Raw genomic sequence first — 18,012 nt, 5'->3', positions numbered from 1 at the left:
TAGTGATGTAGAAATTGGATTCTATAAATACCATTGCACCAGATAACATTAATAAAGTCCCTTTTGTGCAGTTTGTGAGGAAGATACAGATTTTATTGTTCAAAGTGTTTACACTACAGCCATTGTATGTCTCTATAGCTAGGGAGATGGATGGGGGTAGTGTGTGTGGTATATGTTGAAAGAGATGCCAGCCTGAAGAAGATACTCTTGTTTATATATCATATTAACAACTACTATCTCGGTATGCTAGGATTCTCGGTCACCTCATTATTATTCGGTTTTTTGTATAGGTCATTTATATTCATGTGATGATACTGTAACATTTCTGATATGATTTATGGTGGGAGTTTTGTAGTTTTGTTTAATATACTCTGTGCTCTGTGAAGCATCTTCATTTGTATTAAATCGGAGGATTTGCAGAACCATTGAATTTTGTGGGAGATTGGTTTTCACCAGGTTATGTGTTACCTAACATATTAAACTTCTGGTTTGTTATAGACTTAAGGTTATATGCTATATACCTGAAACCTGTGTATTTTTGTGAGTTGTAACTCATTCACCCCTTTGAACCATTTGAACTCTCCTGATTCAAAGGTTGGAATAGTTCATTATGAAATTTCAGGGGTGAATTAGTTAAGGTGAAGATTATGCTACATATGTTATGCAATATTCTGGTTTTCTTGTTAGAGTTAAATTTACCTGCTATTTACCTTTCACAGTATACCTGTGATTTGCATTCTACCTGACACATCTGATGTGTGATAGAGTTAAGGTGTCTTATACTTTATACTTCTGGTTTGTAATAAAGTTAAGATTTTATGTGACATATCTTTCACATGAATCTTCGGTTTTGTGTTAGAGTTAAGGTTATATTTTATCTTATACATTATACCTTTGGTTTATGGTAGAGTTAAGGTTATATGCTACCTTATACATTATACCTTTGGTTTATGGTAGATTTAAAGTTATATGCTACCTTACACATTATACCTGATGTGTGTGATATAGTTAAGGTTATATGCTACCTTATACATTATACCCATGGTGGGTGATAGAGTTAAGATTATATATGCTACCTTACACATTATACCTGATATGTCTGATAGAGTTAAGGTTATATACTACCTTATACATTATACCCGTGGTGGGTGATAGAGTTAAGGTTATATGCTACCTTATACATTATACCCGTGGTGGGAGATAGAGTTAAGGCTGTATGGTACCTTACACATTATACCCATGGTGGGTGATAGAGTTAAGGTTATCTGCTACCTTATACATTAGACCCGTGGTGGGAGATAGAGTTAAGGATGTATGGTACCTTACACATTATAACCATGGTGGGTGATAGAGTTAAGGATATATGCTACCTTATACATTATACCCGTGGTGGGAGATAGAGTTAAGGTTATATGCTACCTTACACATTATACCCATGGTGGGTGATAGAGTTAAGGTTATATGCTACCTTATACATTATACCTGTGGTGGGTGATAGAGTTAAGACTATATACTACTTTATCCATTAAACCTTTGGTTTGTAATAGAGTTAAGGCTATATGCTACCTTACACATTGGTTCAGAGTTGTAGACCTTCAACTCTGTTGAATAACAGGATTGCAGGCTATTTTGTCCAAGCAGAGCGGTTAAATGCTTTAATATATATGTATGCGTGTTATTGTCATTGTTGTATATGTCTTAAATCAAGTCTTAAATTGTTGCATATGTCTGTGCAATGTTGATTTGATGTATAAAGTGAAGTAATAATGTCCAGTTAGCCGGTAGAGTGAGCTATTACTGTATTCTGCCTGTGATTGTAACCATAACCAGACTACATAATGGCAAACATCATGTCCATCACAAACAGGAAATGGAAATAACAATATACATACAGCAGGAAATGCACCATCCTGTCCTTATTGGCAGGAATTAATCCTCACTGATTCTGGATAGTACATGTCATCTGTGACCCAGGTTGGTGACCTTCCACGCAGCAAATCCATAAATTTCAAAATCAAAATAAACACCATGCACAACCCCTGTGAGAGGTTTTAAAATCAAATTAAAATTCTCTGTGTAACTGACAAAGATTTCAAATAAGGAAATTTCCCAGTCCAAACTGATCAGTATTAGACAAGCCTCCTTTTCAAATGTATATCTATTTATAACTCTTTAGCTAGTTTTCAGGTCTGTTTTAGGAAAACTTGTCTTAAAAATATTCAAACTTATTTTCATAAAGTTATATTTGGTTTGCTTATTCACTGGTTGACCTTATGTAATGGTGTGCTAGGAGTGGTTTGAAATGAATCTACTTACAGGTTAAGTTACAGTGTGTATATAACAAATGGAACATTACATCCTCAGCCTGCTGTCTGCTGATTTGTTCATTTAAACTATTTTAAAACTTCATCATGTTGAAAGAAATGTAGACTCCATTTGGATAGCATCATGACTCCAAACAGTCTTGAATTGTATTTTTTCTTTGTTTCTGAAGCCAATTGTCAATGTTATCATGATAATATCTTAATTCCAAGATCTGAAATGAAATTCTGGCTATGATGTGTTACAAAGAAATAAAGAGTATGGAAGCCCCTGTTAATGAACGTGGAAGTCCTGAACATATCCATTAAGGCAAGTAGATTGAGGTTTCAGCATGGAAGATACAATTAAATCTAAATAACTGCTTTTACGTAATCATTCACCTCAGCATTGATTTCCCAGTTAGCATCACCGAGACAGGAAATTGTTGAACATGCAAAGGATTAAAATTGCATGTTGCCAAGCCCCCCCTTCCATTGCCAAGGATTCTAAATGTTTTAAATATTGGATGATAAATAAGGTTTTATCCTCGTTGAGAAGTTAGCTTGGTGACACTCAGGGAAGTCTGTTACCTTGGGCTGCCAAGATGTTAACAGTCAGAGCAGGGTTTGTGATTATTTGTAAATTGAATCTACTTCAAAAATGTCCAAAGTTTTAAGGTTCTTAAGTAAAGTATGTATGATGAAAGCAATCGACTTGATATTCAGTGATTCAACTAAGGATAGAAGTATTTTTCTTACATAAAAATGCATCATTTCCTCTGAAAACTACATTTTTTTATCATCCCAATCCAAAAACATGCAGTAAGTTCTAGTAAGCCAACAATATTGAATCAAACCTTCTCTTAGGTGTTCAGAGTATTTGTAATATATACATAGAAATTAAAAGGGACTCAGCTGTGGTATGAACCTTGTCTGCTTTGTGTAATGCATTTTGACAATCATATTCGAACAACTTTACAGTATTCAGAAGGTAACAAGACTTTCAACAGGACATACAATCCAAGTATTGGTGGTAATAATGTCTTGCACAATAAATTACTGTTATAACGTTTTTCTGTCATGGCATCTAACTTATTTCCTTATCTCCAAACTTCATTAAGTTGTTTGCAGTAAAAAAGTTTTTCCTGTGTGCCCCAATAAAACAAGGATGTGGAAGGCCCAGCCTGGAGCCATAATAAACTGGGAATGAATGAAATATTGACTTCTAGAGTCCAGTTTTAGTGTGTGAAAAGGAGTTGAAATTTTCAGTTTTGATATTACTGTATAGATAAGAATTTAAACACTGTCCTGTATATAGAGGCGGGTCTTGTTATTTGGTTATGGGGACCAGGTAGCTCATATTGGTTAAAGAATCCTGTGTTTGAATCCTGATCTGGCCAAGCATTTTTCCTTTCCTGTTACACATGCATAAATTAGATCTGATACACTCAATGAAATACTCCAAATGTGATATGTACTCTGTCATTCTGCTTTACTATACGTCCTTGACTGTTTCCCTCTATATACGTTACTTATACGATTAAGATGTTGCCGAATGATTCAAAATATTATCAAAAATCTAATGATGATAGTTGCATCAGCCATTTTCTTTGGTCAAGAAAGGTAAAAATCAGGTGGTCTGAACTTAAAATAATTTGACAGCCTGCCATAGTTTTTCTGGGTTTTTTAGGTCACCTGAGCTTTAGCTCAAGAGACCTATTGCTATCCGTCTTCGTCCGGCGTCGTCCGTCGTCCATCGTCCGTCGTCCGTTAACATTTTACATATCAAACTTAAAATCAAGTTCTGCTGGGCCAATTGAACTGAAAGTTGGTAGGAATGATCGACTCATGGTCCTGACAAAGTGTTGTTATTTTTCGGGTCAATCAGAAATACAATTTGGCTGCCATTGTACTTAACTATTTTTTACTCAAATTGGTACATATTTCAACAACAAAAATAAATACTGTAGGACTCAGGTGACCGTTAAGGCCCATGGGCCTCTTGTTTAATCTTGAAAGAGTTGTCTTTACTGGTGATTGAACTAAAAATGATCAGTGGAAAATCAAACCTGTAAAGTGATATCACTTGGTTACAATATTTTACAAAAATCAATGATACAATAGTTATTTCAGAATTGATCTCTTTCCATCAAAAACAAGCATGTAATGAGATGAGGTAAAAAATAGTATTTCATCTGATTAAAGACAGCCTCGAAGGTAATAGAGGCATTTTGAAATTGTATGATGTTTATCACGATATTGTCTGTCTCTTGTCGTTTTGTGACACGAAGGTTTCAGCCATAGATGGAACACAAATTTCCCTATAGTCAGACTGAGATAAGATTGATATTACTTTAATTTGTATTGATTAAATGCAAATGTTTTGTAGCTCAAGAACAATTAACTTCCTCGATAACAATAAACTTCCTCGTACAGAATTTGCTTGCATTCTTTTGTGTATTAAATTTGCCTAAAATTATTATGGTACTTAAGAAATGTCCAAGGGCAAGTAAGATTCATGGCAATGTGAATTTTCTGTTATCTCCAATCAGTTTGACCTTTTTCACTTTTTCATCTCCTGAAATAACCAGAAGTGCTGTGATAGGTTCCACTCCAGGTAGTCAGTGATCAGCACTGCCATTAGGGGGAGCTCTGAAATCTTCTGATGTTTAATTATCAGGAATGAAGATATTTGGGTTTATTCAAATGAGGACCCTAGGACAATAAATTGGGCCATGTTGGCCAATTTAATATGCCAAAGAACTGCTGTGTTGTGAGGTTTGAAAAAAATAATTGTAGACATCGATAGGATATTCTAATCTCAGTTCACTTTTAAACAAGTTCTTTTTTTATTGAAGATTAAAAAAAAAATCTTCAGGCTACAGCATAAAAAAACATAACTGTTTAAAGTTCTTCCTTATCCAATGATGAAAATTACAGGACCCATCGGCAACTTTTGTTAAAACATGTTACAGTAATGAAAACTTGAAAGGTGTCTAGATTTTAAATCCATATTTAATTGAAATGTGATCTGTATCCTTGCATGTTCATAATAAAACATTTGAATGGAGCGAGAGTTGATTTTTAGTTGTGTATGAGACTGCCAGGGGGCATGTGGTACGCAGAAAGTAAGGTACAGCTGATAAAGTGGGAGTTGGATACGGAAGACAAATAGTGAACCACTGAAATAATGTAATATGACTTGGTCTCTAAAGTGTTCTGTAGATTGCGGATGTGCATGAGACCGCACACTTGACATACATATCAATGATACCGAGAGAGGCCTAACCCCCTCCAGTGTTGAGTTCAACGTGCCTCCAATAGACGTGCCATATGGTATAATGTGTCTGTCATTGTACCTTTTACTTCCTGTTTCAAACTAATTCATTCTGTCACTGTAGATCTAGAACGACAAGTTAAAATAAATGTGTTGTAATTTTTTTCATAAATTTCTTATATCTTTATCAAATTGCTTTGCATTCTTTTTTCATTTCAAAACGATGATTTGAAATCCTAGAACATAAAACTTTTGGCCCCTTTTCTCATTATGATAAAAAAAAGAGCATTGCTTTATATCCGCGAAACTGTGTTTTCAGTTATTTTGTATATACAACTTGATAGATTGTTTAATCACACCGATGTTTAAATGCAGGTCTGTCCTTTACATGTTCCTGTTGGTGCTACACATGTATTGTCATATCAGGGGATTCTACTCGCAGGTTTCTGTATAAACTCCTGCACGATTGCATACTGGTAGGTGTTATTTTATGTATACAGCCATGGGACTAATGGTGGAGGTCTTTATGTAGCACGTAATTGGTATCCTGACAAAGATGGTGGCTTTATTCTAACACCTAGACTGGATAGACATCGATGAGCTCTGAGTGTTGAGAGGTTAAGCTTTGAAATTTTACTGATGACTGAAGCCAGAGGTTGACCGAGATGAAACACCAAGATGGATGGCTACAGACACACCAGATCATTACCTTTTACAGACTGGTTTTTATCACATCCGTTTCTTTATAGCGTCACGTTTCCTCTGGGTTGAAGGGGGAGGAGAACCATTAATAGATCAGCCATTTGTAAGTTGTAAGCCTCAGCTTAGTATCGACTGTTATAGAAGAAGATAATAATGTAATCACTTTTACAAAAAATCCCTGATAGGCAGTAATTGTTTCCAAATCAGACGTTCTTATGTAATTTCAGCATTAATTCTAATATCACTTTGGTTTTTTCCCCTTCTCCAATGACTCTGATGTAGCTATGAACCTCCAAGGTCACTGCAGCATTCTCAGACTCCAGGTCATTGTAGCAGCGTCAAAGTCTTCAAGGTCACTGCGGTAGCTACCACCCTTCCTGAAGGTCATTGCAGCAGCACAAATAAATGTGTCAACTTCAAATCTCTGAAGCTAATGGTATCGCTGTAAACCTCTAAAGTCAAAGTCGGAACTACAAAATCAAAGTAGGCATTGTGAAGAGAAGGCACACTCAAAATGGATGTTTGTAGGATGATAACGCCGTGTAAATTAGTATGAACATAACTCGAGCATTGGTGAGATAATGCGGTGCTGCAGAACATTGTGTCATTAAGGAAGTGTTTGGCTGATTTAATTAGTTCCCGGACTTTCTGCGGAGGTTAACAGGAAATCTAATTTTGTGTGGCACAATACCAATTCTGCTAGAGCATGATATTAAACTTTTATAGCCTGTAATTTAAATCAATATTTTAAGTTTAGGATTTAGTTTTGAGATGCGCAGAGTTTGGACAACAATGATTTCCCCCCCTATAAAGGAACAGCTCAACATTTGAAGAAAATGTATATAGTCTGAAGTAAAACATTAACTAATATGATAGAGGTCCCTAAATTTTATGTCCAGGTATTGTTTGTAATTTGTAAGTAAACTATTGTGGGAAATATAATATTATATATCATAACAGGTGTACAGGACAATTTATATGTCAGAATTTGCATTTAAATTCTCCCAAACAAATATAAAAAAAAAAGCCATTTTATTTAAATCATTCACCCCCTAAAAACACATTTGAACTCTTCCAATTCAAAGGTTGGAATAGTTCATTATGAAATTTAGGGGTGAATGAGTTAAAACCAACAACAGTAAGCACCTTGTTACACTGCCTCTTTCTATCAGTGATGGCATTATACAGAGGTTGAGAGTTAGAACGATGGAGATGAAAAGAGGAGGTGTTTAGAAAAAAAATGAAAGGGTGGTATGCGAGGTGGCAAATAAAACAAAAGAGATTATATTGAGGTTTTTACCGTATTACAATTTTGTTGCGGGGTGAAAGGGACCAAGTGATATGGAATCGAGACCTGTGTGAAATTATTCAGGTGTTCAGATTTTAACACTGTAGTGTTAAAAGGTATTGACAGCTTTAGTGGGGTAGTAAACTGTAAACATTAATTATTGGGGGAACTCTCTTAGCCTTACAATGGGTGTGCAGGACTGGGATTTTAATTGGAAAATTTTAATTGGAATGTCAATACAGATATTACTAGCCAGAGTTTCCTTTGACCCCAGCGCCAGACGACTTTTGACATTTTAACAGATAGGTGTCTGATGTGGTGCCAGAACACACTTCCATAACAAAATGTGTTGGTGTCGCCACCTTTTTGGGATGCTGTCAAAAATATCTGCAATAAAACCTACCTTTCATAATCTTACATGTGTAACAGGAAAGGAAAAATGCAATCGGAAGACTGGGAGTCCAACCCTGGTCCCATTACCTTTGTGATGTAGCCAGACCGTCTAATCATCTGACGTTCCTGATCAAAGAGTAAAATTTTCCCACCTGCACCTTTTTGCTACAGATCATGCAAACTACAGAGCAATAAAACACCAAAACAGTGAGAAACAGATCAAATTCTAGTGCTTTCGCTCATCTTCTTTTTAAGCTTGAATTAACATGAATTGCTGCTGCTGGAAACAGTTCAAGGGGTTAATCCCAACATTGAAGGGAAATAGTTTTGACTGGTATAGTGTATAGTATACATACTAACAAGTGTCCCGATATGACACAGGTTGTATATATACCTGCACCTGTAGGTGTTACACGGCGCTGGAATCCTGTCATAATTGTGGTAAATTCTCGACATAATCAGCATTTCTTACCTGAGTTAGTGTCATATTAAAGAAGTGGTCTAAGTATGCGGTATGTATGTGTATGTGACGGGTGACCTGGAGTTAGTGTCCTCTTTTTACAGCGGTATTTGTAGAGTGTAACTTCTCATTGTCTGAATTCCTCACCTAAGGAGTGCTGTTACAGATGTTCTGTCACGCTTGAGTAACTGGCACTACCGCCTGCATACCTGTCTTGTATAGCTCTGTCAAGGTATACTAGGGGTCACTATTGTTTTGACTTTCCCCAGGCTAGAGAAAAAACCCACAGAAAATCTGATATACCTGTAAATGCGTAGTGACTGCATAGGTGAACGGCAGGATTTTACCGAGCAGTCTGGTTATTGGGTTCAGAGGCTGGTGAGTCAATAGTATTTATTGGAAACAGACTGGCCAGGTGATTCATAGGGGATATATACTCACTGACAAGGTAAGGTGGTCTAACCAAGTAGTAGGGTGCACTTATACATCCTCAGTTATCCTAGGTTAATACGGGTAAACAGCTAAACATAGCATTGGTGATGGTTTTCATGACAGATCATACACAGTCTAGCAGCATTGGAGCACTGCTTGTGATTCATCTGAGTATTGTAATGCAGGCCACTGTTTCACAAAAGTCATCATGATATATATGTTTTTTATCAAATAATTGTACAAACAGTAAAACTTTGATTTATATTTTCCACTTGTTTCATTTGCCACCTGGTTTACTGCATATTTCAATTTACCTTTTTTATCGTTTTCTTAAGAATTCCTTAACTCATTCACACCTGGAATTTGATAATGAGCTATCCCAACCTTTGAATTGGAAGAGTTAAAATGTGTCTTCAGGGGTGAATGAGTTAATATGTTTCCCTCAATTAATCGCCAAACCCCTTTATAATGCCAAGTTTTCTCTGGACAAATGGTGGCAGTGTATTGAAGTTTTACGGTATATAGTAATTTTAGAGGGAACAAATAGTTGAGTGGTTTTACCTAATCTTTGCGATAATTGGCAACCATTGGTTTTAGTTTGACAAAAGATTGTTTTACAGTAAAACATTTAAAAAGCATCAGGGGTTTATCAACAATTATCAAACTTATCTGTCATAATAATTAATAATTCAATTACAATTCAAAAAGCTGTAGCTGGTAAAAAATGCATTGATAGTCTTTGACCACAGAGAACTGACTTTAATTCTTCTACTTCTCACTCTTTATTTATCATTTCATGTCTTTATATTCCGTCTTTGCGTATTGTAGAGTTATCTTCTCTTGGGAGCAGGTATTGATTGTTATGTCACTTGTTTGTGAGAGTAACGTCATCAATTTTTGGGAAAAGGACGTAATTTTCTCACACAAACCAATGACGTAACAATCAACACCTGCTCGCAAGAAAAGGTAACTCTGCAATACACAAAGACGGAATACATAGGTATGTATTACAATATCTTATGTCGTTAAACCATATTACAAGATAATAGGTTTTTGAATAGAAATTATCCATATCCACAGTGTATAGACTATCAAGACTGTTAGAATTATTCTTTTATCCAGACATTATGAATGTTAAAGGCCTATATTTTGAAGTGTTGCTTCAATACTTTAAATCATGGAAATGCATAAAATTCATTGGGAGCAATACTTGAGCTGTGTACTAATACTACTTATGACAGATAAATGGTTCCAGTATTCTGTATTTATATACAATTTACATATGAGAGTATCTTTTTGATGTGCTTAAACAAAACACAGCTGTATAGATGGGTCCAAACCTACTGGGATTTAGTTAACCTATAAGTACTGGTATGTCCTTCTAAGGAGAATCATGTATTCTCAGTCGCCATAGAGACGGGGATATATATATTCTTGGGGTCAGCTTCAAATACATCAAGGCCGTTAGCTTCAGAAAGATAAATATATCTTTTTTACAATTGGGAGTACCTGCCTAAGTGATAAATTTTGCCCTCATCCTGGTAAGTAATAACATATGTATACAAGGAATGACCTCTGACCTGGGATGTTAATTACACAACAGAAGGAACCATGTCCATCTTGTTGGTATGGAATGTGACAGCGTGATGTATGGGATGTCCAGTGGAAGGGACTGAGTATTTATGGAGTATTTATGTGTTGGTGAGGTCATTAATATGTGACAGGTTCCACCTTGTCCAATCTCACAGCTGGTAAACATTGGACATCACAAATATCTACCACAGCCTTACTTTTTTATACACCGGACCTAGCCTGAGGTACTTAATATTACAGGGCTTGCTGGACTATATTTATATATATAAGTATTGTATATATACATTTTGGTCTTGCTGGACTAAGTATTATATATCTATTTATGTCTCACTGGACTAAGTATAGTATATATATACATTAGGTCTTCATCTCTGGACTAAGTATTATATATATGTATTAAGGTCTTGCTGTACAAAGAATTGTATATTCTCCAGTGAGTTTTAGTTGTATTTCCCGCCAAACTAACTTTAATTTACCATTGTTGTGACATGGCCTAGTCCTACCAGACTGACATATTCCCCATGTCTGGCCTGGCATTGCTGAAATTGTATGTCGCACCAGACTGACATATTCCCCATTTCTGGCCTGGCATTGCTAATACTGTATGTCCCACCAGACTGACATATTCCCCATGTCTGGCCTGGCATTGCTAATATTGTATGTCCTACTTGACTGACATATTCCCCATGTCTGGCCTGTCATTGCTAATATTGTATGTCCTACCCGACTGACATATTCCCCATGTCTGGCATGGCATTGCTAATATTGTATGTTCTGCCAGACTGACATATTCCCCATGTCTTGCCTGGCATTGCTAATATTGTATGTTCTGCCAGACTGACATATTCCCCATGTCTTGCCTGGCATTTGCTAATATTGTATGTCCCACCAAACCCACATATTCCCCATGTCTGGCCTGGCAATGCTAATATTGTATGTCCTACCAGATTGACATATTCCCCATGTCTGGCCTGTCATTGCTAATATTGTATGTTCTACCAGACTGACATATTCCCCATGTCTGGCCTGGCATTGCTAATAGTGTATGTCACACCATACTGACATATTTCCCATGTCTGGCCTGGCATTGCTAATATTGTATGTCCTACCAGACTGACATATTCCCCATGTCTGGCCTGGCATTGCTAATAGTGTATGTCCCACCAAACTGACATATTCCCCATGTCTAGCATGGCATTGCTGAAATTGTATGTCGCACCAGACTGACATATTCCCCATGTCTAGCATGGCATTGCTAATATTGTATGTCACAACAGAGGGACTTACATTTTTCCCTGTTTTGAACTTGCAAAGTTAATTTTCTGGGTCGCTTCAGACTGATTTAATTTTCCCAAAGTTCTGGGCTGGTGTAGCTACAATATCCTGTTCCAGATTGACACATACATTTCCGACCTTTAATAGATGTTGTTTGGGTGTGGTAATTGGCCTCTGTGATCTTTTAACTGGGTGGAGACAGACAACCGTTTACTATGATTGTGATATATGCTTCAAACTTTTTGAATGAAACTGCATGATCATGTCAACCAAATTCAAACTGTCCATCATTGAATAATGTATGGGAGATAATGTTGCGTGGAGGTTTCTACAGGAGGATAAAATGTTTGCCCCATCTACTATATGTAATTAAAAGTGTTGAAAGTCTTTGTCAAGGCTAGTTGGTAACAACATAGACCACTAGGTCCATCCTTGTTTCATAAATACTGTTAGTGGCCATCGATAGACAACTCCAGAAAAAGGGGGGATTACTTTTGTGTCATTTCAAAGTAATTTACCTCCATATATTAGATAAATCGAATAAACACTTTAATATCATGCCAGTTAGTTTCTATGTAGATCCATTATCAGATATATCTAGAAGATTTCTCTTCTAAAAAAAAACGACATCATAACATGGTCCCAATGACATCCCCAAAACCTGGCACTATCGAGTAAAATTTTACTTACTTAGATATATCTCTATATTTGTTTTCTGTATCTAGTTCAGAAAACCTTTGTCTTTGTAACAGGATATAGTTAATTACCAGTCAGTGATCAAACTGTGTATCATCCTTTCCAACTGTAGATGTCATTAATAGAGAATTCCTCAGGCATACTATTCAAAATTGACAAACAATAGCTTTTGTATCATACAGCCATTAGCGGAGGAGTTTATAACAATCACATCAATCACATGTACGTTAGACTGAGAATGAGGTCATGTCTCATTCAGGGTAAAAATAAATCATCAATTTGCGGAGATAAAATAAAACTTCTGTGTGACACAAGAGTGCAACTAATTTACATATATGGTCATTAAACACCGAGATGTTGAATACAGATCTATGAGCCTGGACTACTGGAGTAGACACTACTGTTGACTCATTGTGGGTGCAGGAATCATTTCCACATTTGTTGTAATTAGCACTGTAGCCATAATTAATTATATTGATGTTGGGCTGGGGTATTAACTTGAATATTTAACTGGCAGATTTTTCCTTAGGGTAGGGTGCTCATGACATTTTACTAGTTGTGTTGATCAAGTGCTGATTTATAGTGGTAACAAAACAGTAACCCAACAATCAATACAGTGAGACTAGGTGATTCATGAGGCTATAGCATCATCAGCACAGAGCAGCCCACCACTACACGGCCAGTCTGTCCGGGAGCATGTCAGTGTAGTGGTGCTACTGTGCAGAATTAACCTTGTGAGTTCTAAATTGGTGAGTAGGACAGAGTGAAGGTCATTGTGACCCCTTGGAAGGAGTAACTATATGTTCAGTGGAGTTATAGTGTTTTCTTGCCAACATCATTCTTTGTTGTGTATCGGGAGGAAGCTTTATTGTCATTTATGGGAAAGGACAGCAAGCATCCCTTGTGATTGGTTCTTTCATTTGATTTTTCTACTTGCTTGGTAAGGAATTACATCTGGGAGCAGAAATCGAAGTAAGGTGTTGTACCTGTTGTCATTTAAAGGATTGAGATTATTCGTACTGTGTTTAAGCACTGGTCAACAAAGGTCATGGCTAGATACTGATCCCATACATATGATATCTGTCCAAAAAACAGGGCAGGATAAAGGACTTGTCCAGTCTCGGGTCAAAGTATGGTCACAGTGTATACATGTATACCAGTTTGTTCTGTGCAAGATCCGAGTTAACAACACTGACCTGTGGCAATGTTGAAAAGAAGATAGATTTTTAAACAAGTTATTTCTTTTCTGTCAAAAAAGTCATATTGTAAGATGATTTTAATATGCATAAAATTTCTACCATGGTTTAATGGTGGAATATATAACTTCTTGTCCAAAAATCTGCATGGAGAGTCAAACTTGGCCTCTGCATTGCTTGTTTGCATTTTGATCATGTTTGTATCACTATATATGCACTTTTGGTTCATAGTCTTATGTATAGTGGGATTGCAGCACAAATGTAAATATAGGAATGTATAGGCAGGTATCACTGGTCACTATTATCTTGAACAAAGCTTTTCTGTGTACTAGAGATGCTTTATAACAATTAATGTCTTATTGGAAAATGTTTCATAATTTACATATCAAACTTAGGTTATAAATTATATCAAATATGTTGGGTGTGGTGTGGTGGTAGCAAGGTAACTTGGTCACCTTTGTCATGTTTCATATTTAAGATAAAAGTACATTGAGCTGTAACAAATTATTGTTATATTGAAATCTAGAGTAAAATATTAAGGTCATTTCCAGTAGCGTTGGGTGTTCTGATTTAGACTTGTGTACCCCTCCCCAATTGAGCTGTAACAAATTATTGTTATATTGAGATCTAGAGTAAAATGTTTAAGTCATTTCCAGTAGCGTTGGGTGTTCAGCTTTAGACTTGTGTACCCCTCCCCAATTGAGCTGTAACAAATTATTGTTATATTGAAATCTAGAGTAAAATATTAAGGGCATTTCCAGTAGCGTTGAGTGTTCAGCTTTAGACTTGTGTTACCCTCCCCAATTGAGATGTAACAAATTATTGTTATATTGAAATCTAGAGTAAAATATTAAGGTCATTTCCAGTAGCGTTGGGTGTTCAGCTTTAGACTTGTGTTACCCTCCCCAGTCGTGTTTCTAGTATAACTGGTGCGTTGCCTATCAGATGATAGCGATATCCAGGCTGACACATCATCACCTTCAGATTCATTGGTCATTTTTCAAACTTGCCCTTCAATACCAGATGTCTGACTGGGTCTGGGTGGATGAGGTCATACCACCACTTAGGGTCGTGTCCACTCATCTATCAGCCCATCAACACTCCCCAGGGTCCAGATCTTATCTCAACACTCCCAACACATGGACCCACCAACACATATGTATTTATTATAAGGAACACTTTCCATAATGGCATCGGGAGTCTTGAACTGATGTTGGCAGGTCTGTTGGGATAGATATATGTGTGATAAGCTTGCCATACTGCTTAGCATCAAGACTTGTTAAAATATGAAATCTAGCTGTTGGAGTGTACAGTGGTAGAGGTTCGATGTAACACAGTGCCAATTCATCACTTTGACAACTTTATAATTAAGTGTTAAAAAGTGTACTTAAAAGTTGTCAGTTACAGTATATATAGCTGTTAGCAGCCATTAGATCCACTTGCCTTTTGAAAATCAAAATTTGTTTAAGATCTAGAAAAAAAGGTATTGATAATATCAAATACATACCTGAAAGATAAAAAAAAAAAAAAAAGGAAATACCAGACACGATTAATTTCAATAGGAGACATGTCTGGCATATGGCCATGCAGGATTGCGGAGATGATAGGATAACTAGAGTACATGCTGAACAGCGAGATAAACAAACAAGACAAGGGATGTCTATCCTGTGTGTGTAAATTTGGTGTTGATGGTGCTAGCCAGCATCAAAGGGAATCAACATGAGGGCAGTGATGCGGGACTAACACATCAGTCACTACAAATGTCAAATTAGCCACCCATCTGTGGTTATTGACCAGGACCTGCCATGTAGATAGTGTATGGACCCTAGAGAGGTGGTGTTTAGGTCTAGACCATCAGTGTCATTACCAGCATCTATAGAGTCACCCTAGACTAGGCCACTAGAGCCTGTACTGACATTGTGGTAATGACACGGTGTCTGGCGGGTATACACACAGCGGGTCAGGATATACTGCCACAGCAAATCGGATAGGTATGAGGAAACAGGGGGATCAAGTATACATACTTCACTCAGACAGAATTTTGACATTATCTACTTGGTAACCAGGAGCCCTAGGGCAAGTCTTAACATTTAGAAGGAACACCTCCATCCCTCCAACCTCATTACTACTCTGAGCTTTTCTTACATTCAACCACCATTTTGATCAATGTTTCACCCTGTTTCAGATTTTATGCTGTCTATCGAAGCATTTGATAGAATGTAGTATGGTGTGGCTGTTCCATTACCTTTTTCTATTTACAATAACTTCCATAAATTTCAGGAAATTTATTCAGTATCTTCAATATGCATTAAGACCAAAGCTAACACTTGGCATCACGCACAAGTCATTGGTTATAAATTAAGATCCTGTGCAGTGTAAATTCATACAAGTCTTGACCTCTCCTGTGTTTTGAAACAAAATGCAATGCTTGGCATATTATGCATTGGTTCACAGTGTTTGCAATTGTGAAAACATGTACCATCTTGTTTAAAAAAATCTAAATCTGCACCATTCTAGCCTGATGAAAAATATCACAGCTAAGGGTTTCTAAAATTTAGGTATCTACTATCATTGTTACACATTAAGAATCAATCATTACAGGTGATGTGGGTTTCAAGATATTTGTTTATTGTTGATTTGGATTACAAGGTCAATGGTTCTAAAAGGGTAGGTGATGTTAGTTATAAAATCATTGGTTAGTTTTGATGTAGATTACAAGGTCATTATCAGATAGTCATTGTTGATTTAGATTACAACGTCATTGGTTATTGTTGATTTAGATTACAAGGTCGTTGGTTATTGTTGATGTAGATTACAAGGTCGTGGGTTATTGTTGATGTAGATGACAAGGTCGTTGGTTATTGTTGATGTAGATTACAAGGTCGTTGGTTATTGTTGATTTAGATTACAAGGTCATTGGTTACTGTTGATGTAGATTACAAGGTCGTTGGTTATTGTTGACTTAGATTACAAGGTCATTGTTAATGTCGATCACAAGGTCATTGGTTATACTGTTGATTTAGATAACAAGGACGTTGGTTATTGTTGATGTAAATTACAAGGTCGTTGGTTATTGTTGATGTAAATTACAAGGTTGTTGGTTATATTGTTGATGTAAATTACAAGGTCGTTGGTTATTGTTGACTTAGGTAACAAGGTCATTGACTACTGTTGATGTAAATTACAAGGTCGTTGGTTATTGTTGACTTAGGTTACAAGGTCATTGTTAATGCAGATCACAAGGTCATTGGTTACTGTTGATGTAAATTACAAAGTCATTGGTTAGTGTTGATGTAAATTACAAGGTTGTTCGTTATTGTTGATTTAGATTACAAGGTCATTGGCTACTGTTGATGTAGATTACAAGGTCATTGACTACTGTTGATGTAGATTACAAGGTCATTGGTTATTGTTGACTTAGATAACAAGATCATTGGCTACAGTTGATGTAGATTACAAGGTCATTGGTTACTGTTGATATAGATTACAAGGTCATTGGTTATTGTTGATGTAAATTACAAGGTCTTTGGTTATTGTTGACTTAGATTACAAGGTCATTGGTCATTGTTAATGCAGATTACAAGGTCATTGGTTACTGTTGATAGATTACAAGGTCATTGGTTAGTTTTGATGTAAATTACAAGGTCGTTGGTTATTGTTGACTTAGATGACAAGGTCATTGGCTACTGTTGACTTAGATTACAAGGTCATTGGCTACTGTTGATGTAAATTACAAGGTCATGGCATGGTTACTGTTGATATAAATTACAAGGGCATTGGTTACTGTTGATATAGATTACAAGGTCATTGGCTACTGTTGACTTAGATTACAAGGTCATTGGCTACTGTTAATGTAGATTACAAGGTCATTGCATGGTTACTGTTGATATAGATTACAAGGGCATTTGTTACTGTTGATATAGATTACAAGGGCATTGGTTACTGTTGATGTAAATTACAAAGTCATTGGTTAGTGTTGATATAGATTATAAGGTCATTGGTTACTGGTGATGTAGATTACAAGGACATTGGTTATTGTTGATCTAGATTACAAGGGCATTGGTTACTGTTGATATAGATTACAAGGTCATTGGTTATTGTTGATATAGATTACAAGGTCATTGGTTATTGTTGATGTAGATTACAAGGGCATTGGTTACTGTTGATGTAGATTACAAGGGCATTGGTTATTGTTGATGTAGATTACAAAGGCATTGGTTACTGTTGATGTAGATTACAAGGGCATTGGTTACTGCTGATGTAGATAACAAGGTCATTGGTTATAGGTTACATGGGATAATGGTGAGGTTGTTTTTTTCCCTCCCTTAATAGTACATTTAATGACCAAAAGACCGACACACCTGTGCTGATCAAACCTCGTGTAAAATCACTGTTTGTTG

The 18,012-nt window shown here is 36.3% G+C and overlaps 1 protein-coding gene across 7 annotated transcripts in view; it reads left to right on the top strand.

The window, feature by feature from the left end:
* Positions 1–18,012, top strand: part of LOC110467233 (repetitive proline-rich cell wall protein 2-like) — a 58,995-nt gene that overhangs the window by 25,224 nt on the left and 15,759 nt on the right. Inside the window, exon 1 of one of the 7 annotated variants that reach the window (XM_021524259.1) lies at positions 8,659–8,798. The exons of 2 other annotated variants lie outside the window; for them this stretch is intronic. The gene's annotated coding sequence lies outside the window, so the exon portion shown is untranslated. Of the gene's footprint in view, positions 1–8,658; positions 8,869–12,977; positions 13,166–13,197; positions 13,357–18,012 lie in introns of those variants that run through there. 4 more of the 7 variants (XM_021524257.1, XM_021524260.1, XM_021524256.1 and 1 more) reach the window with 4 other exon arrangements.

This window comes from Mizuhopecten yessoensis, unplaced genomic scaffold (genome assembly GCF_002113885.1).
Source record: "Mizuhopecten yessoensis strain PY_sf001 unplaced genomic scaffold, ASM211388v2 scaffold11167, whole genome shotgun sequence".
Taxonomy (NCBI): Eukaryota; Metazoa; Mollusca; class Bivalvia; order Pectinida; family Pectinidae; genus Mizuhopecten; species Mizuhopecten yessoensis.
The sequence above is the reverse complement of the archived record's forward strand: the minus strand, read 5'-3'. Positions and strand labels throughout refer to the sequence as shown.